Below are 18346 nucleotides of genomic sequence, written 5' to 3'. Positions count from 1 at the left end.
GAGGTAAAGAGGATGAAAGATGACCTCCATAGAAAATCAGACCAGAAAGAGAAGGATGACCAAAAAGCCAGGAATGAAATCCATTATTTAAAAATCAGAATACAACAACTAGAATTAAGTGACCTCACAAGGCAGCAGGACACTATAAAACAAAAGCAAAAGAATGAAAAACTTGAGGAAAATATGAAGCATCTCATTCACAAAACAGAGGATTTAGAAAATCATTTGAGGAGCAACAATTTAACAATTATTGGTCTACCAGAAGACCAGAACAAAAGAAAAATCCTGGACACAATGCTACAGGAAATTATTCAAGAAAACTGCCCCGATATCCTAGAACAAGAGGGAAAAGTGGAGATTGAAAGAATCCACAGATCACCTCCTGTACTTAATCCTGAAACTGATAACACCCAGGGATGTTATAGCCAAATTCAAGAGCTATCAGAACAAAGAAAAAATATTACAAGCTGCCAAGAAGTCATTCAAATACCATGAAACCACAGGGAGGATAACACAGGATCTGGATGTATCTACACTGAAGGACTGAAAGGCATGGAAATGGTATTCCAGAAAACAAGGGAACTAGGTCTACAACCAAGAATCAACTACCCAGCAAAACTGACTATATTCTTACAGGGGAAAGTATGGTCATTCAACAAAATAGAAGAATTCCAAGAATTTGCAAAGAAAAGACCAGACCTGAACAGAAAATTTGAAGTCCCAGCACAGAACTCAAGAGAATCATCAAAAGGTAATTTAAAAAGAGGGAAAAAAGAAAAACAAAACAAAACAACAAAAAAAAATTTAAGAGACTCGATAAGTTAAAATGATATATATCCCTATAAGAAAAGAGGTTATTGGTAATTCTTAAAAACTGTTGTTATCACCTGGGAAGCTAGAAGTATTACACTTAGAGGGAACAGTGACAAACTGTATAGGATGAAAGGACAGGACATAAATAGGTATATAGATATATGCATGCATAGATACATGTATGTGTATGTATATATATTTATATATGATATATAGATATAGATATATACAACAAGAGCTAAAAAAGAGAGGTTAATACTAAAAGAAATGGGAAAAGAAACAAATGCGGGTAAATTCATGTGTCACAAAGAAGCTCATGGCGGGAGGGGGGAGAACATCAATACATTGGAAGGGTAAAGAGGTTGGAGATAGGAAATACTCAACTCTTACATGCTTTGAAATTGACACAAAGAGGGAAGAACAGTCCAATCCATTGGGGCAGAGAATATATTTGCGCCCTATAGGGGAGTAGAACAGCAATAAATTAACTGGTGAGGAGGGAAGCAGTACAAGGGAGGGAGAGGGTGGGGGGGTAATTTTAGAAAGACTATAGGGAAAATAAGGGGGGAATAAGAAGCGAGGGGTAGAAAGGGAAGTAAAATAAGGGTGGGAATTAGGGGGACTGGTTTAAAACAAACATTGGTTTAGAAGGAAAGGATGAAAGAAGAAAAGGCAGGACTAGGAGCAGAAATCAAAATTCTGGAAATACACAGCTGGTAATCATAACTCTGAATGTGAATGGAATGAACTCACCCATAAAACCCAAGCAAATAGCAGATTGGATTAGAATCCAAAACCCTACCATATGCTGCCTACAAGAAACACACATGAGGAAGGTAGATACACATAGGGTGAAAGTAAGATGATGGAGTCAAATCTTTTGGGCATCAACTGATAAAAAGAAGGCAGGAGTCGCAATCATGATATCTGACAAAGCCAAAGTAAAAATAAATCTAGTTAAAAGAGATAGGGAAGGTAATTACATCCTGATAAAAGGCAGTATAGACAATGAGGAAATATCCATACTCAACATGTATGCACCAAATGGCAGAGCATACAAATTTCTAAAGGAGAAACTATAGGAGCACAAGGATGAAATGGATAGAAAAACTATACAAGTGGGAGACCTGAACCTTTCTCTATCTGAACTAGATAAATAAAACCAAAAAATAAGTAAGAAACAGGTAAGAGAAGTGAATGAAATCTTAGAAAAATTAGAGTTAGTAGATATGTGGAGAAAATTAAATAGGGATAAAAAGGAACATACCTTCTTTTCAGCAGCACATTGTATATTCACAAAAATTGATCATGTATTAGGACCTAAAAACATTGCAAACAAGTGCAAAAGAGCAGAAATACTAAATGCAACCTTCTCAGATCACAATGCAATGAAAATAATAATTAGTAAGGGTACATGGAGAGGTAAATCAAAAATTCACTGGAAAATTAACAATACGATTCTCCAAAATTGGTTAGTTAAAGAACAAATTGTAGAAACAATTAATAACTTCATTGAAGAAAATGACAATGATGAGACATCCTTTCAAAACCAATGGGATGTAGCCAAAGCAGTACTCAGGGGGGAAATTTATATCCTTGAGTTCATATATTAACAAATTAAGAAGGACAGAGGTCAATGAATTGGGCATGCAAATTAAAAAACTAGAAAGCGAACAAATTAAAAATCCTCAGATGAAGACTAAATTAGAGATCAACAAAATCAAGGGAGAAATGAATAAAACTGAAAGTCACAGAACTATTGATTTAATAAATAATACTAGATGCTGGTACTTTGAAAAAAAACAAATAAAATAGACAAAGTACTAGTCAGTCTAATTAAAAAAAGGAAAGAAAAAAATCAAATTGACAGTATCCAAGATGAAAAGGGAGACCTCACCTCAAATGAAGAGGAAATTAAGTCAATCATTAAAAACTACTATGCCCAATTATGTGGCAAAAAATATGGCAATCTAGGTGATATGGATGAATATTTACAAAAATATAAATTTCCTAGACTAAAAGAGGACAAAATAAATTACCTAAACAACCCTATATCAGAAAAAGAAATTGAACAAGCCATCAAAGAAATCCCTAAGAAAAAATCCCCAGGTCCAGATGGATTCACAAATGAATTCTATGAAACATTCAAAGAACAACTAATCCCAACATTATACAAATTATTTGATAGAATAAGCAAAGAAGGAATTCTACCAAATTCATTTTACGACAAAAACATGGTACTGATCCCAAAGCCAAGCAGGTCAAAAACAGAGAAAGAAAACTATAGACCAATCTCCTTAATGAATATAGATGCAAAATTTTAAAATAGAATACTAGCAAAAATACTCCAGCAAGTGATCACCAGAGTTATTCACTATAACCAGTTAGGATTAATACCAGGAATGCAAGGATGGTTCAATATTAGGAAAACCATCCACATAATTGACCATATTAACAAGCAAACCAACATGATTATCTCAATAGATGCAGAAAAAGCCTTTGATAAAATACAACACCCATTCCTATTGAAAGCACTAGAAAGTATAGGAAAAGAAGGGCCTTTCCTAAAAATAATAAACAGTATATATCTAAAACCATCAGCAAACATCATCTGCAATGGGGATAAACTAGATGCATTCCCAATAAGATCAGGAGTGAAACAAGGATGCCCATTATCACCTCTATTATTTAACATTGTACTAGAAACACTAGCAGAAGCAATTAGAGAAGAAAAAGAAACTGAAGGTATTAGAATTGGCAATGAGGAGACCAAGCTATCACTCTTTGTGGATGATATGATGGTCTACTTAAAGAATCCTAGAGAATCAACCAAAAAGCTAATTGAAACAATCAACAATTTTAGCAAAGTTGCAGGATACAAAATAAACCCGCCTAAGTCATCAGCATTTCTATATATATCCAACCCATTTCAGCAGCAAGAATTAGAAACAGAAATTCCATTTAAAATCACCCTAGACAAAACAAAATATTTAGGAATCTATCTGCCAAGACAAAAACAGGAACTATATGAACACAACTACAAAACACTCTCCACACAATTAAAACTACATCTAAACAATTGGAAAAACATTGATTGCTCATGGGTATGATGAGCTAACATAATAAAAATGACAATCCTACCAAAATTAATGTACTTATTTAGTGCCATACCCATTGAACTACCAAAAAACTTTTTTACTGAATTATAAAAAAAACATAACAAAGTTCCTTTGGAAGAACAAAAGATCAAGGATATCCAGGGAAATCATGAAAAAAAAAATGCAAAGGAAGGAGGACTTGCAGTCCCAGATCTCAAACTATGCTATAAAGCAGTGGTCATCAAAACAATTTAGTACTGGCTAAGAGACAGAAAGGAGGATCAGTGGAATAGACTTGGGGTAAATGACCTTAGCAATACAGTCTATGGTAAACCCAAAGATTTCAATTTTTAGGACCAAAACCCAGTATTTGATAAAAACTGCTGTGAAAATTAGAAGACAGTATGGGAGAGATTATGTTTGGATCAACATCTCACACCCTACACCAAGATAAACTCTGAATGGGTGAATGACCTGAATATAAAGAAGGAAACTATAAAGCAAATTAGGTGAACACAGAATAGTATACTTGTCAGATCTTTGGGAAAGGAAAGACTTTAAAACCAAGCAAGAGCTAAAAAAAACCCCACAAAATGTAAAATCAATAATTTTAATGACATCAAATTAAAAAGTTTTTGTACAAACAAAACTAATGCATCCAAAAATAGAAGGGAAGCAACAAATTGGGAAACAATCTTTATTACAAAAACCTCTGAAAAAGGGTCTAATAACTCAAATTTATAAAGAGCTAAACCAGTTGTACAAAAAATCAAGCCATTCTCCAATTGAAAAATAGGCACAGGAAATGAATAGGCAATTTTCAGTTAAAGAAATCAAAACTATTAATAAGCACATTAAAAAGTGTTTTAAATCTCTTATAATCAGAGAAATGCAAATCAAAACAACTCTAAGGTATCACCTCACACCTAGCAGACTGGCTGACATGACAGTAAAGGAAAGTAATGAACGCTGGAGGGCATGTGGCAAAGTTGGGACATTAATTCATTGCTGGTGGAGATGTGAATTGATCCAACCATTTTGGAGGGCAATTTGGAACTATGCCCAAAGGGTGATAAAAGACTATCTGCCCTTTGATCCAGCCATAGCACTGCTGGGTTTGTACCCCAAAGAGATAATAAGGAAAAAGACTTGTACAAAAATATTCATAGCTGTGCTCTTTGTGGTGGCAAAAAAAATTTGAAAATGAGGGGATGCCCTTCATTTGGGGAATGGCTGAATAAATTGTGGTATATGTTGGTGATGGAATACTATTGTGCTCAAAGGAATAATATAGTGGAGGAATTCCATGGGGACTGGAACAACCTCTAGGAATTGATGCAGAGTGAAAGGAGCAGAACCAGGAAAACATTGTACACAGAGACTGATACACTGTGGTACAATTTAATGTAGTGGACTTTTCCTTTAGTGGCAATGAAATGACCCTGAACAACTCAGAGGAACCTAGGAGAAAAACCACTATCCACATCCAGAGGAAAAACTGAGGGAGTAAAAATACCAAAGAAAAACAACTGCTTGAATACATGGGTCAAAGGGATATGGTTGGGGATGTAGACTCTAAAAGAATATCCTAGTGTAAACAACAACATGGAAATAGGTTCTGATGAAGGACACAAGTAATATTCAATGAAATTTCAGGGTGACTGCGGGAAGAGTGGGTTGAGGGGAGGGAAATAATGTGGTTATTGTAACCAAGGAATAATGTTCTAAATTGACTAAATAAACTTATTCAAATGGGGGAAGCAAGGGGGGTGGGGAGAGATGCTGGGAGCCATCAAAGACCATGCTGTTTGACATGGTCACAAGTGGAAATTGGGGACTGCACAACAGCCCCCAGGAAGGATGGAAACACCCACTGAAACCCCCCTAAGTGACTTTCATTATTAACATCTCCTTATTAATGGAATTGCTATAATTATTATTTTTACTTAGCCCCAGGAAAAATAGATGAGAGCAACATGCTTGCAGGGTTAATACAGATGTCCCACTCTGTCCCTCCAGGATATTACCAGGAGATCCCACTTACAAAATTAAACCTAAGGATTCTTATATACCCACTTAGGTAGGACCCTCTTTTTTAGGCATAAAAACTTCTGGCAAATCTGTGCTCTGAATTCCCCAACCTATATCTGGGTCATGCTGATTCTACCCTCTGACCCTGCACTTAGCAAAAATGTTTTGTTGGCTATCTCCCTAGACTTCCTGTCTGTTATTATGTTATATGGAAACATGTATGTTGAGAATGAAACTGTGTGCCAAGTAGATGTGTGATCATGAAGGTATAAAATAAAGCCAAGTCTCAGCCAAGGCAGAGCAGTTTATCTTGTGAAACCTGTGCTGTGGGATGAATGTGAAAGCTGTGTCCCATCCACCATTCCGCCAACACTGTCCCCCCTTCAAGAGCCCATCCCCTGTGGGAGGCTGACCCACCCCACAGCATTCTCTGATATCCCCAGGTTTTATTTTTTTATCAAGGGTGGTGCACATCTCCCATTTCCTTTTTGGAAGAGTGTCTGGCTTATATTTGTCATGGCAGGTAAGGTAATCCCCATGTTTATATAGATCTTCTTTGCCCCATTGATCATTAACCACAGTTTGATCCTTAACAGGGCTGCCATTGTACAGCCAGTTGAGAAACTCAGTGGCATTCCAGTAAGTGTCTGGGACTTCCCATTCTCCTTCAGACCAGATCAGGTCAGGTTTGTATCTGTTCACAAGATCAACCAATTTTGGTAGGTCTTCGGCAGTGACAGAGTTCTGTGTTATGAAGTTGTTTTGCTTGTCAAGCAAATAGAAGGGATGAAACCACTCCAGGAGAGAGTGGTAGAGACCATGATGGATATTCTTCTCTCTTGAAGGAAAGATCCAAGTGGGGCCCTCTGTCCATAGAATTTCAGTTCCAAGATAGAGGACGGGGCCAGTTTGTATAGCCTTCATGATGCTCGGAGGTCAGGACCACATGCCTGGCCTTGCCTCCTCAGAGATTTCTGCACTCTTTTGGGGATCATAGAACTTCGTGTGGAACTGGGGGCCAAAGTGGAGTAGGAGAAGCCCGGAGGGTAGTTGTTGCACATAAAAGCTTCAGCATCTGGGTTTTTATAGCCCTTCCAGTTATACCAGAACCATTCGCCCCAGGCAGGCATGGATACACTCCCCAGTTCACAAACATGCCGAATTTGGCCTCATCAAACCAGGAGGACAGAGACCATGCGTCCAGGCTGTTCTAATTCGGGGTGTAGCGTGCCAGCTGCCTTCTTCTGGGGAATCTTGCCACAGTTTTTTCCAGGTAGATTCTGCCCTCCATGCTTTGGGTTTCCCTGTCTCCTGTGTTGGCCTTTCCCCACTTTGCCCTTTTGTTATTTCAGGTAATGTGGAAGAGAGTATGTCTAGTGTTAGGCTGCTCCCCCTCTGCCATCTCATTGTCTCAGGTCTCACGGAAGTGAATAGGGCTAAGCTCCTTCACTCTTTCTGTTCCCCCCTTCTCCCAGCCAGTTTCATTGCCAAGGCCTCACATAGGGCTGCACTCAGATCTCTGTACCCCTCATCTTGGGCTGCTCCTTATCTGCTGTTTCATTACTTCAGACTGCTTGGCAGTGAGTAGGGCTGTGCCGGTAGGTGCTCTGCAAGTTCCCCCCACCCAGCACCCACTGTTGGGTGAGTTGGGTATGTTGGGTCTAAAAAGACAGAACCAAGAACAATGGATGCAGGTTGCTTTTGGCCAATTTAGACTTGATGAGAGATACCCTTCTTGACCAAAGAATTGTTCCAAAGTGGAATGGGCCATCTCGGGATGATGGAATCTCCCTCTCTAGAAGGCCGTGGGCACACCCAAGATGAACGCTTGCTGCTCCCCCCTCTCTCCATAGTGAGATGTGTCCATCATGCTTTCCTTTGTTTTACGATACTTTCTTTTCCATTTTTTTATGTTTGGGGGGTTTGGGTGAACTAAGAGTCCCTTATTTTGCTACCTTTGCTCCCAGCATGCATCTCCATCAACTTTTCTTTAAATCCTTACCTTCTGTCTTGGAATCAATAGTGTGTATTGGTTCCAAGGCAGAATAGTGGTAAGGGCTGGGCAGTGGGGGTTAAGTGACTTGCCCAGGGTCACACAGCTGGGAAGTGTCTGAGGCCAGATTGGAACCCAGGACCTCCCATCTCTAGGCCTGGCTCTCCATCCACTGAGCTACCCAGCTACCCCCAGTGGCTTGGTTTCCGGAGGACAAAGTCAGAATGGTTACCTGTCAGGATGTCTTCCAAATTACCTGGACAGGCTCTGGTGTCTTCATGGATGATGAGAGAAGATGAAGACAACAAGGATCCTTAGGGGTTAAACCTGCATCTTGGTTTCAATGTAAACAACACAGCTTAATGAAATATTGATATAACATGGAGAGTGAACAGGATTACATTCTATGAAAGATCAGTTGAAGGAACTGAGCTTGTTTGTCTTGGAGTGAAGTCTTGGAAGTCATGCCAGCAATCTTTAAATCTTCAAAACACTGTCAGGTGGAACCAGATCTACACCTGTTATTTGGGTCTTAAAAGGCAGAACCAAGAACAAAGTATGCAAGCTGCTTTTGGCCGGTTTAGACCTGATGACAGATATACTTCCTGACCATGAGAGTTGCTCCAAGTGGAGTGGGTCACCTCAGATAATGGCACCTGCGTCCTCTCTGAAGTGCCATGGGCCAACTCTAGACGACTACTTGATAGGTATGTTATTCTGGGGCTTCTTTTATGAGCTGGACTAGGGCACCTTCCAACTCTCGACATTCTGTGATTCTGTAACATTCCCTAGTAGATTCAAATCGTAGCCAATTCTCATGACCACAGTCTCCCTCTTTGAATGTAAGGCCAATATTCTCATTGGTGGGGAAACTGAGGCTAGTTTGTGACAACTTGAACTCCTTGTACTGGAATCTTTCCATTGTCACAGTTATTTCCCATTAGTCATAGGATCCGTGAGTCTTACATTTGGAAATAGAAGGGACCTAAGAGGCCACCTAGTCCAACTTCCCATTTAAGAAAGAATTGCCCCATCACCTACATTTCTAGTATATCCCTTTGCCCTCCCAGAGAGCTATCCCTCATTGTGAAGAATTAAAAGTGAGGGGTGGGGAGGTCAGTAAAACCAAGCAATGCATGAAAAGTTAGCTATTATATTCAGTGTTCCATACCCAGAGTCTCCCAGCTCTGGAAAGAATCAAAGGAGAGTTTTCTTGTGTCTTACTGGGGGGGCCTCGGTTGGTCATCATATTCTTCCAGACATTCCTTTTCATTGTGCAATTGTCATTCTTTCCTCCATGGCCATGTTATTGCAGCCATTGTGTGCATTTTGCTTTCCTTATTTTGCATCCATTTATAGAAATCTTCCCAAGTTTTTCTATGTCCCTTGTCATTTCTTATAATGTAGCCATTTTCCACTATGTTTTTATAGTTTTGTATAGACACAATTTGTATAGATATTTCCCAGGCATCATCTATGTATTTATTTGTTTCTTTGCTATTGCAAAAATTGTTGCCCTGAATACATTTTCTGTGTATGTGTGTGTATGTATATATGTAAGATTTGGGGGTCTTTTTCCTTGCCATTAATCTTGTTGGCCTACATATGCCTCATATGGCATCTGGGGGTCAGGGGAATGGACATATTATTCATTCTTTTTGCTACAATTCCACATTGCTCTCCAGAATGCCAGCTCTTCTCATTTTGATGATGGAGGAGAGGCTCAGGGATGTGGGGAATGACGTCCTTCAGATTATGTCTGAAGTCAGTATCAGAGTGAGGATTGGCATACAGACCCTTTGACTCCAAATGCAGCATTCTTTCCCCTACATGGCACTGAATCCCAGCATCATAGATCTAGACTTGAAAGAGTGGTCCTTTGAATCCATCTGGCCCATCCCTCTAATTTTATAGATGAGGAATCTGAGAAACTAGATATTAAGTGACTTACTTAAGGTAACAGGAAATGAGTAGTCAAACTGGGATTTGACCCGAGGCTTCTTGATTCCAATTCAGAAGTCTCTCTCCATGGTACCATACTGCCCCCTTCTCTTCTTAAATCATCCACATGACGTTTTGGAGATAGCTACCACTTCTCACTCAGTTCAGAAATCAATTGAAAGATCTTCTTGGTTATGAGTACCTTCATTCAGTCAGTTAAGTAGTTTCTTACTGAGCATTTCCCTCCCTGTACCTCAGTTTTTGGTTCCAAATTTTTACTGCGAATGAGGGGCTTCAGAGGAAGAGAAGACACTGACTCTTCCCTCAAGTAGCTGCTGGACTGGAGGGTGGGGAGGAAGGGAGAGGACTGGGACAAGTTCCACACCTGAAACAAGCACAGACCAATATGACAGTGGAGCATCAGCCTTTGGGTTTTGAGGTGCTGATTTTCAGCCTCGTGGGCAGTCAGGGAAGGAGAAAGTCATTGTAGGCAGACCTGGTAAAAGGAGAATTGTGCTATGCAGGGTGGGTAATATTTGAATAGGTGAAGGAGAGGGTATCCTAAGAGGGCTTGGGAGTAGAGACATCACCAAAAAGTTTAGCTGTCTTGCCTGTGTGAGTTCTGAAGCCTGGGGATCCCCCTTCTCACTTCTCTTCAAGATCAATGGAAATGACTGAATCTCCACCAACCAATGACCTTTCCCCAGCAATGCTTAAATGTGGGTACTGAGCATTTCAAGGAAGGAAGCGATCTCATTCTTAATGGCTATGGGCCTTTGGGGGTCATGATCATGGGGGTAGGAGAGGAAGAGCACAGGAAATCTCACCATATGACAGTTGGTTCGAAGGCAGGATTTGTGAAAAGAACTCTGGAATAGGTGGGAGGAACATAACTGCCATCAAGTAATTGATGGGCAATCATGTGGAAGAAGGATTGGGCTGTTCTGCTTGGCTCTAGAAGACAGAAATAGGAGCATTGTGGGAAAATTGGAGGGACAGATTTCTGATTGGGTGCAAGGAAAATCCGCCTTAACAATTATAGCTATTTCAAAGTGGAAAAAGCTACCAGGAAGGTGGTCAGTTCTCCATCACTGGAAATGTTCTAACCCAAGCCAGAGGATCACTTTTGTGGGGATATTGTAGAGAGACTTTTCCCCATCCAAGTTAGACTGGGTATCTCCTGGGATCAGTCAGTTCAGTCCATCAGCAAGAATGATCATGTGCCTACTCTGAGCCATATACTGTGGGAAGTGTTGGAGAGACAATGACAAAAAAGTTAAATGGCCCCAGTACTGAGGATCTGGGATTCTTAAATTGGGCACAGTCATTGCCATTGAACAACTTCTGGAAAGAAGACAACCTTTACCTGTTAAGAGTTCCCCATTGGCCACTCCCTATTTATGTTTGCCCTTGGCAGTTGGTAATGGAAGGTCTTGGGAATGAGACTTCAATCCCATTTAGAGACTCACTTTCACCTCCCCTAAACTATTACCTTCCATCTCAGGCAGAAGAGTAGTAAGAGCTAGGCAGTGGGGATCAGGTGACTTGCCCAGGATCATACAGCTAGAATGTATCTGAGACCAGACTCTTTAAATCATGAAAAACCCCAATTTTTTGGTCTGTTTCTGGACAGATGGAGGATGGATAGGTTTATCCTCCTTGATAGTAGAATCAGTCATCTCTCTCTGAGAAATTCTACTCCCTGGATGCTGTGGTAACCACAGTAGCACCTTTGAATTATTTAGGAGATGAGCTGTACTTTACATTGAAGAACTCAAAGTTCATGGAGGAGAGGCCTCAGAATTTTATGCTTTGGGGTTTTTTCTTGGCTCTGAAACCATGTGTGATCTAGGACTATTTCAGGGCTCAGAAAATTGGGTTCATAGAGACTGGTGGGCATAAGTCAGCACTGGGCAGTGTTTCAGGGATGAGGGGTGCTGGGAGGAGGAAGATAATTTACTCCGTAGTATTATCAAAAGCCCTGAGACATAAGCAAATACTAAACTCTGTCCTTGATTCCTGCTCATCAGAGTAGTCAACCTGGGAAGTATTCTTTCTTTTCCCCTTCTCAATGTATTCATTTATCATTCTTCTCTTCAAAGCTATCCCTGAGGCTCATTGTAGCAAGGTTTCAGCTCTGTGTGGAAGAGAGATGTAAAATGGGACTGACTGAGGAGCCCATCCCTTCTGGAGACATCCTGTCACGCATCATCCTAAAACTGGCTTTGAGTAACTTCTTCTGGATCTCTACCTCGATGTCTAAAAAGGGACTAGCTGTTCTTTTCACACCACTCTCATTTGTTTACCATTTATCACCCCCTTTGTTCCTCATTTGCTGCTCTAAATATTTTGGTGTCTATGGGCTAGGCTTCCTTGCGGTTTATCCCCAGCAGTGGAATCTCTGGACAAAAGGATGTGAACATTCTTATCACTTCCTGAGTGTCATTCCCAATTGCTTCCTGAAATCGTTGGACCAATTTCTTTGCCTCACTGTCCCTGTCTACCATGTCCATGTTTTTCTGGGGAATTTTTTGGAATTAATTTATTTAGTCAATTTAGAACTTTATTCCTTGGTTACAATAATCACATTATTTCCCTCCGTTCCCTTTCCTCACCCTTTCCACAGCCAACATGCAATTTCATTGGGTATTACTTGTGTCCTTGATCAGAAGCTATTTCCATGTTGTTGGGGTTTGCATTCGGATGTTCATTTAGAGTCTACATTCCCAGCCATATCCCCTCGACCCATGTATTGAAGCAGTGGTTTTTTCTTCTGTGTTTCTACTCCACAGTTTTTCCTCTGAATGTGGATAGTGTTATTTCTCATAGCTGCCTCCAAGTTGTTCAGGATCACTGCATTGACACTAATGGAGAAGACCATTACATTCAATCATGCTACAATGTATCCATCTCTGTGTACAATGTTCTCCTGGTTCTGCTCCTTTCGCTCTGCATCACTTCCTGGAGGTTTTTCCAGTCTCCATGGAATCCCTCCAGTTCATTATTCCTTTTAGCACAACAGTATTCCATCACCAACATATGCCACAATTTGTCCAGCCATTTCTGAATTGAAGGGCATCCCCTCATTTTCCAGTTTTTTGCTACCACAAAGAGTACAGCTATGAATATTCTTGTACAAGTCTTTTTCCTTATTATCTCTTTGGGGTACAGATGCAGTGCTATGGCAGGATCAAAGGGCAGACAGTCTTTTATCGCCCTTTGGGCATAGTTCCAAATTGCCCTCCAGAATGGTTGGATCAGTTCACAACTCCACCAGCAATGAATTAATGTCCCAACTTTGCCACATCCCCTCCAGCATTCATTACTTTCCTTTGCTGTCATGTTAGCCAATCTGCTAGGTGTGAGGTGATACCTCAGAGTTGTTTTGATTTGCATCTCTCTGATTATAAGAGACTTAGAACACTTTTTCATGTGCTTATTAATAGTTTTGATTTCTTTATCTGAAAACTGCCTATCCATGTCCCTTGCCCATTTATCAATTGGAGAATGGCTTGGATTTTTGTACAATAGATTTAGCTCTTTATAAATGTGAGTAATTAAACCTTTGTCAGAGGTTTTTATGAAGATTTTTTCCCAATTTGTCGTTTCCCTTCTGATTTTAGTTACATTGGTTTTGTTTGTACAAAAGCTTTTTAAATTGATGTAGTCGAAATTATTTATTTTACATTTTGTGACTCTTTCTATGTCTTGCTTGGTTTTAAAGTCTTTCACCTCCCAAAGGTCTGACATGTATACTATTCTGTGTTTACCCAATTTACTTGTGGTTTCCTTCTTTATGTTTAAGTCATTCACCCATTTTGAATTTATCTTGGTGTAGAGTGTCAGGTGTTGATCAATTCCTAGTCTCTCCCACACTGTCTTCCAGTTTTCCCAGCAGTTTTTATCGAATAGTGGATTTTTGTCCCAAAAGCTGGGATCTTTGGGTTTATCGTATACTGTCTGGCTGAGGTCACTTGCCCCCAGTCTATTCCACTGATCCTCCTTTCTGTCTCTTATCCAGTACCAAATTATTTTGATAACTGCTGCTTTGTAATATAGTTTAAGGTCTGGGACTGCAAGGCCCCCATCATTTGTGTGTGTTTTTTTTTTCATTATTTCCCTGGATATCCTTGATCTTTTGTTATTCCAAATGAACTTTGTTATGGTTTTTTCTAAACCAGTAAAGAAATATTTTGGGAGTTCAATGGGTATGGCACTAAATAGATAAATAAGTTTGGTTGGGATGGTCATTTTTATTATATTGGCTTGTCCTACCCATGAGCAGTTAATGTTTTTCCAATTGCTCAAGTCTAGTTTTAGTTGTGTGGAGAGTGTTTTGTAGTTTTGTTCATATAGTTCCTGTGTTTGTCTCAGGAGATAGATTCCTAGGTATTTTATTTTGTCTAAGGTGATTTTGAATGGGATTTCTCTTTCTAGTTTTTGCTGCTGAGCTGTGTTGGAAATATATAGAAATGCTGATGACTTCTGTGGGTTTATTTTGTATCCTGCAATTTTGCTAAAGTTGTTGATTATTTCAATTAGCTTTTTGGTTGAATCTCTAGGATTCTTTAAGTAGACCATCAAGTCATCTGCAAAGAGCGATAACTTGGTCTCCTCCTTGCCTATTTTGATGCCTTCATTTTCTTTTTCTTCTCTAATTGCTACTGCTAGTGTTTCTAGTACAATGTCAAATAGTAGAGGTGATAATGGGCATCCTTGTTTCACTCCTGATCTTATTGGGAATACTTCTAGTTTATCCCCATTGCAGATGATATTAGCTGATGGTTTTAGATATATGTTGTTTATTATTTTTAGGAACGACCCTTCTATTCCTATGCTTTCTAGTGTTTTTAATAGGAATGGGTGTTGTATTTTATCAAAGGCTTTTTCTGCGTCTATTGAGATAATCATGTGATTCTTGTTGGTTTGTTTGTTGATGTGGTCAATTATGTGGATGGTTTTCCTAATATTGAACCAGCCCTGCATCCCTGGTATAAATCCTACTTGATCATGGTGGATGACCCTTCTGATCACTTGCTGGAGTCTTTTTGCTAGTATCCTATTTAAGATTTTTGCATCTATATTCATTAGGGAGATTGGTCTATAGTTTTCTTTCTCTGTTTTTGACCTGCCTGGTTTTGGAATCAGTACCATGTTTGTGTCATAAAAGGAGTTTGGTAGAACTCCCTCTTTGCTTATTATGTCAAATGGTTTGTATAGTATTGGGATTAACTGTTCTCTAAATGTTTGATAAAATTCACTGGTGAATCCATCGGGCCCTGGGGACTTTTTCTTAGGAAGTTCTTTGATGGCCTGTTGGATTTCATTTTCTGATGTGGGATTATTTAAGAATTCTATTTCTTCTTCTGTTAGTCTAGGCAGTTTGTATTTTTGGTATGGATATTTTGGTATGGATATTTGATATGGATATTCATCCATATCACCTAAATTGGTGTATTTATTGCCATATAATTGGGCAAAGTAATTTTTAATGATTACCTTAATTTCCTCTTCATTGGAGGTGATGTCCCCCTTTTCGTCTTTGATGCTGTTAATTTGCTTTTCTTCTTTCCTTTTTTTAATTAGATTGACCAGTACTTTGTCTATTTTGTTTGTTTTTTCAAAGTACCAGCTTCTTGTCTTATTTATTAAATCAGTAGTTCTATCACTTTCGATTTTATTAATTTCTCCCTTAATTTTTAGGATTTCTAGTTTGGTTTTCTGCTGAGGGGTTTTAATTTGATCGCTTTCGAGTTTTTTCATTTGCATTTCCAATTGATTGATCTCTGCTCTCCCTAGTTTGGGGATATGAATTTCTCCCTACTCAGGGATATGAATTTACCTCTGATTACCACTTTGGCTGCATCCCAAAAGGTTTGAAAGGATGTCTCACCATTGTCATTTTCCTCGATGAAATTATTAATTGTTTCTATGATTTCTTCTCTAACTAAATGATTTTGGAGTATCATATTGTTTAATTTCCAATTGGTTTTAGATTTGGTTTTCCATGTACCATTACTGATCATTATTTTTATTGCCTTGTGATCTGAGAAGGCTGCATTCATTATTTCTGCTTTTCTGCATTTGTGTACTATGTTTCTGTGACCTAATATATGGTCAATTTTTGTGAATGTGCCATGTGGTGCTGAGAAGAAGGTGTATTCCTTTTTATCCCTATTAATTTTTCTCCATATGTCTATTAATTCTAATTTTTCTAAGATTTCATTCACTTCTTTTACCTCTTTCTTATTTATTTTTTGATTTGATTTATCTAAATTTGATAATGGTTGGTTCAACCCTCCCACTAATATGGTTTTGCTGTCTATTTCTTCCTTCAATTCTCCTAGTTTCTCCATTAGAAATTTGGGTGCTATATTATTTGGTGCATACATGTTGATTAGTGATATTTCCTCATTATCTAATGTCCCTTTTAACAAAATATAATTACCTTCCCTATCCCTTTTGATCAGGTCTATTTTTGCTTTGGCTTTATCAGATATCATGATTGCAATTCCTGCCTTCTTTCTGTCAGTTGATGCCCAAAAGATTTTAATCCTTTAATTCTGACCTTGTGGGTGTCTACCTGCCTCATGTGTGTTTCTTGAAGACAACATATGGTAGGGTTTTGGATTCTAATCCATTCTGCTATTCGTCTACATTTTATGGGTGAGTTCATCCCATTTACCTTCAACGTTATGACTGTCACTGGTGGACTCCCTGGCATTTTGATATCCTTCCCTAATTCTAATCTTTCTTCTTCAGCTCTACCTTTTAGTCCAGTGATTTACTTTAAATCAGTCCCCCTTGTCCCCTCCCTTGATCTGTTTCCCTTTCTAGTCCCTCACTTTTTGTTCCCTTCCCCTCCCCCCTCTTCTTCCCTCCCTTTTTTTTGTGTTCCCTCCCCTCCCCCCTTGGTTTTCCCTTCTCCCTTCCCTTGTTGGGTAAGATAGAATTCACGATCCCAATGGATCTGGATGTTCTTGCCTCTCAGAGTTGATTTCCCTGAGTTTAAGGTTTAAGTAAAAAACCCCCCTCTCTTCCTCTCCTTCTTATAGGAGTTTTCTTCCCCTCCCTTTTGTAAACCTTAAAATTCCTTAGACTTATAAATGTTGGAAATTTCACCATTGGGAAATTTCATACTTGGAAAATTTATTACTGATAGTCTATTGGAATGTGAACCCCATTGGCATGGGAGGTTCCTCCTCCTCCCTTCTTAAGATTACTTTAGGACAGAAACCTTTTGCTGAACAATGGAAAGGACTTTGACCTATGCTTAAGCATAGAACAGGAATTTCTTTGAGTCATGATTGATTTTAGAATTGATACAATGGAGATACTTGGAATCAATCTCCACCCTACTCAGTCCTAACAGGATTGAGGAAGGGCTGCAGCATAGATCAAAATTTAATTATTCCAATCTCTACCCTACTCAGGTTAACAGGATTTAGGAAGGGCTGTAGCAAAGGATCAAAGATTTAATTATTTGAGAATATGACCTTCAGCAGACATGTGCAAAGCCAGAGACCTCTGGGCGGTCCTGGGTTAAGCTAGAGCCTCCATTGGCACAGGGAAATTGATGGACAGTGATTGGTAGATGTGAGAACTGAGGGGAGGGAACTTGGATGGTTTCCTTAAAGATAGAGGGGCTGAAGACTCAGAGAGGGGGTTGAGGAGTTGGTCTGAGTGGTTGGAGTGTTCTCTGAGAAGCTTGCTCTGAAGGAAGCTGAAGGTGGGGGCCTTTGAGACTGTTTCTCCATTTTCGTCACATGAGTAATAGGGACTGATCTCTTTTCTTTGCCCCAGCTATCTAAGGGCTTGGGCCTTTTGGCCCAGCCTAAACAGAAGGGGTATTTAAGCCCTATTCCCTTCTCTCCCCTTTCTCTCTCCCTCTCTCTCTATCTCTAATTCCTTTCTTCCTCCTGTCTGTAATTAAACTCTATAAAAGGTTGACTGCTGACTTGAGTTTTCATTTAGGAATTACATAGCTTAATCCCTTGGCGACCTTAAATTAATATATATCAGTCTTTAAAGTGATTTCCTTGTCACACTTTTCCCGTGTGAGTCTTTGTGTGAGAAAGATTATTTTATTTGGTCTTTGTTTTCCCCCTATTTACACATTACATTTTCCCCACATGTTAGTATACATAGATTGATACAAATGTAGTCCTTATAGAAGAGAGTTTAGGTAAAAGAAAAAGATAACATTTTTCTCCTTTTCCCTTTCCTTCATATTTACCTTTTCAGGTATTCCATGCTCTTTGTTTTTTGATATCAAACTTTCCACAGAGCTCTGGTCTTTTCTTTGCAGAAACTTGGAAATCTTCTATTTTGTTGAATGCCCATACTTTCCATTGGAAGTATATAGTCAGTTTTGCTGGATAGCTGATTCTTGGTTGAAGACCCAGCTCTCTTGCCTTTCTGAAATTCATGTTCCATGCCTTACGATCATTCAGAGTGGAACTTGCAAGGT

The 18346-nt window shown here is 39.2% G+C and overlaps 1 pseudogene; it reads right to left on the bottom strand.

Annotated features, from left to right (window-relative positions):
* LOC100026970 (tissue alpha-L-fucosidase-like) overlaps positions 1–7233 on the bottom strand; it is a 43046-nt pseudogene extending 35813 nt beyond the window's left edge.
* Positions 7234–18346: the final 11113 nt, after the last annotated feature.

Source organism: Monodelphis domestica, chromosome 2 (genome assembly GCF_027887165.1).
Source record: "Monodelphis domestica isolate mMonDom1 chromosome 2, mMonDom1.pri, whole genome shotgun sequence".
Lineage (NCBI taxonomy): Eukaryota > Metazoa > Chordata > Mammalia > Didelphimorphia > Didelphidae > Monodelphis > Monodelphis domestica.
Note: the sequence above shows the minus strand (reverse complement) of the source record. Positions and strands in the feature narration are given on the sequence as shown.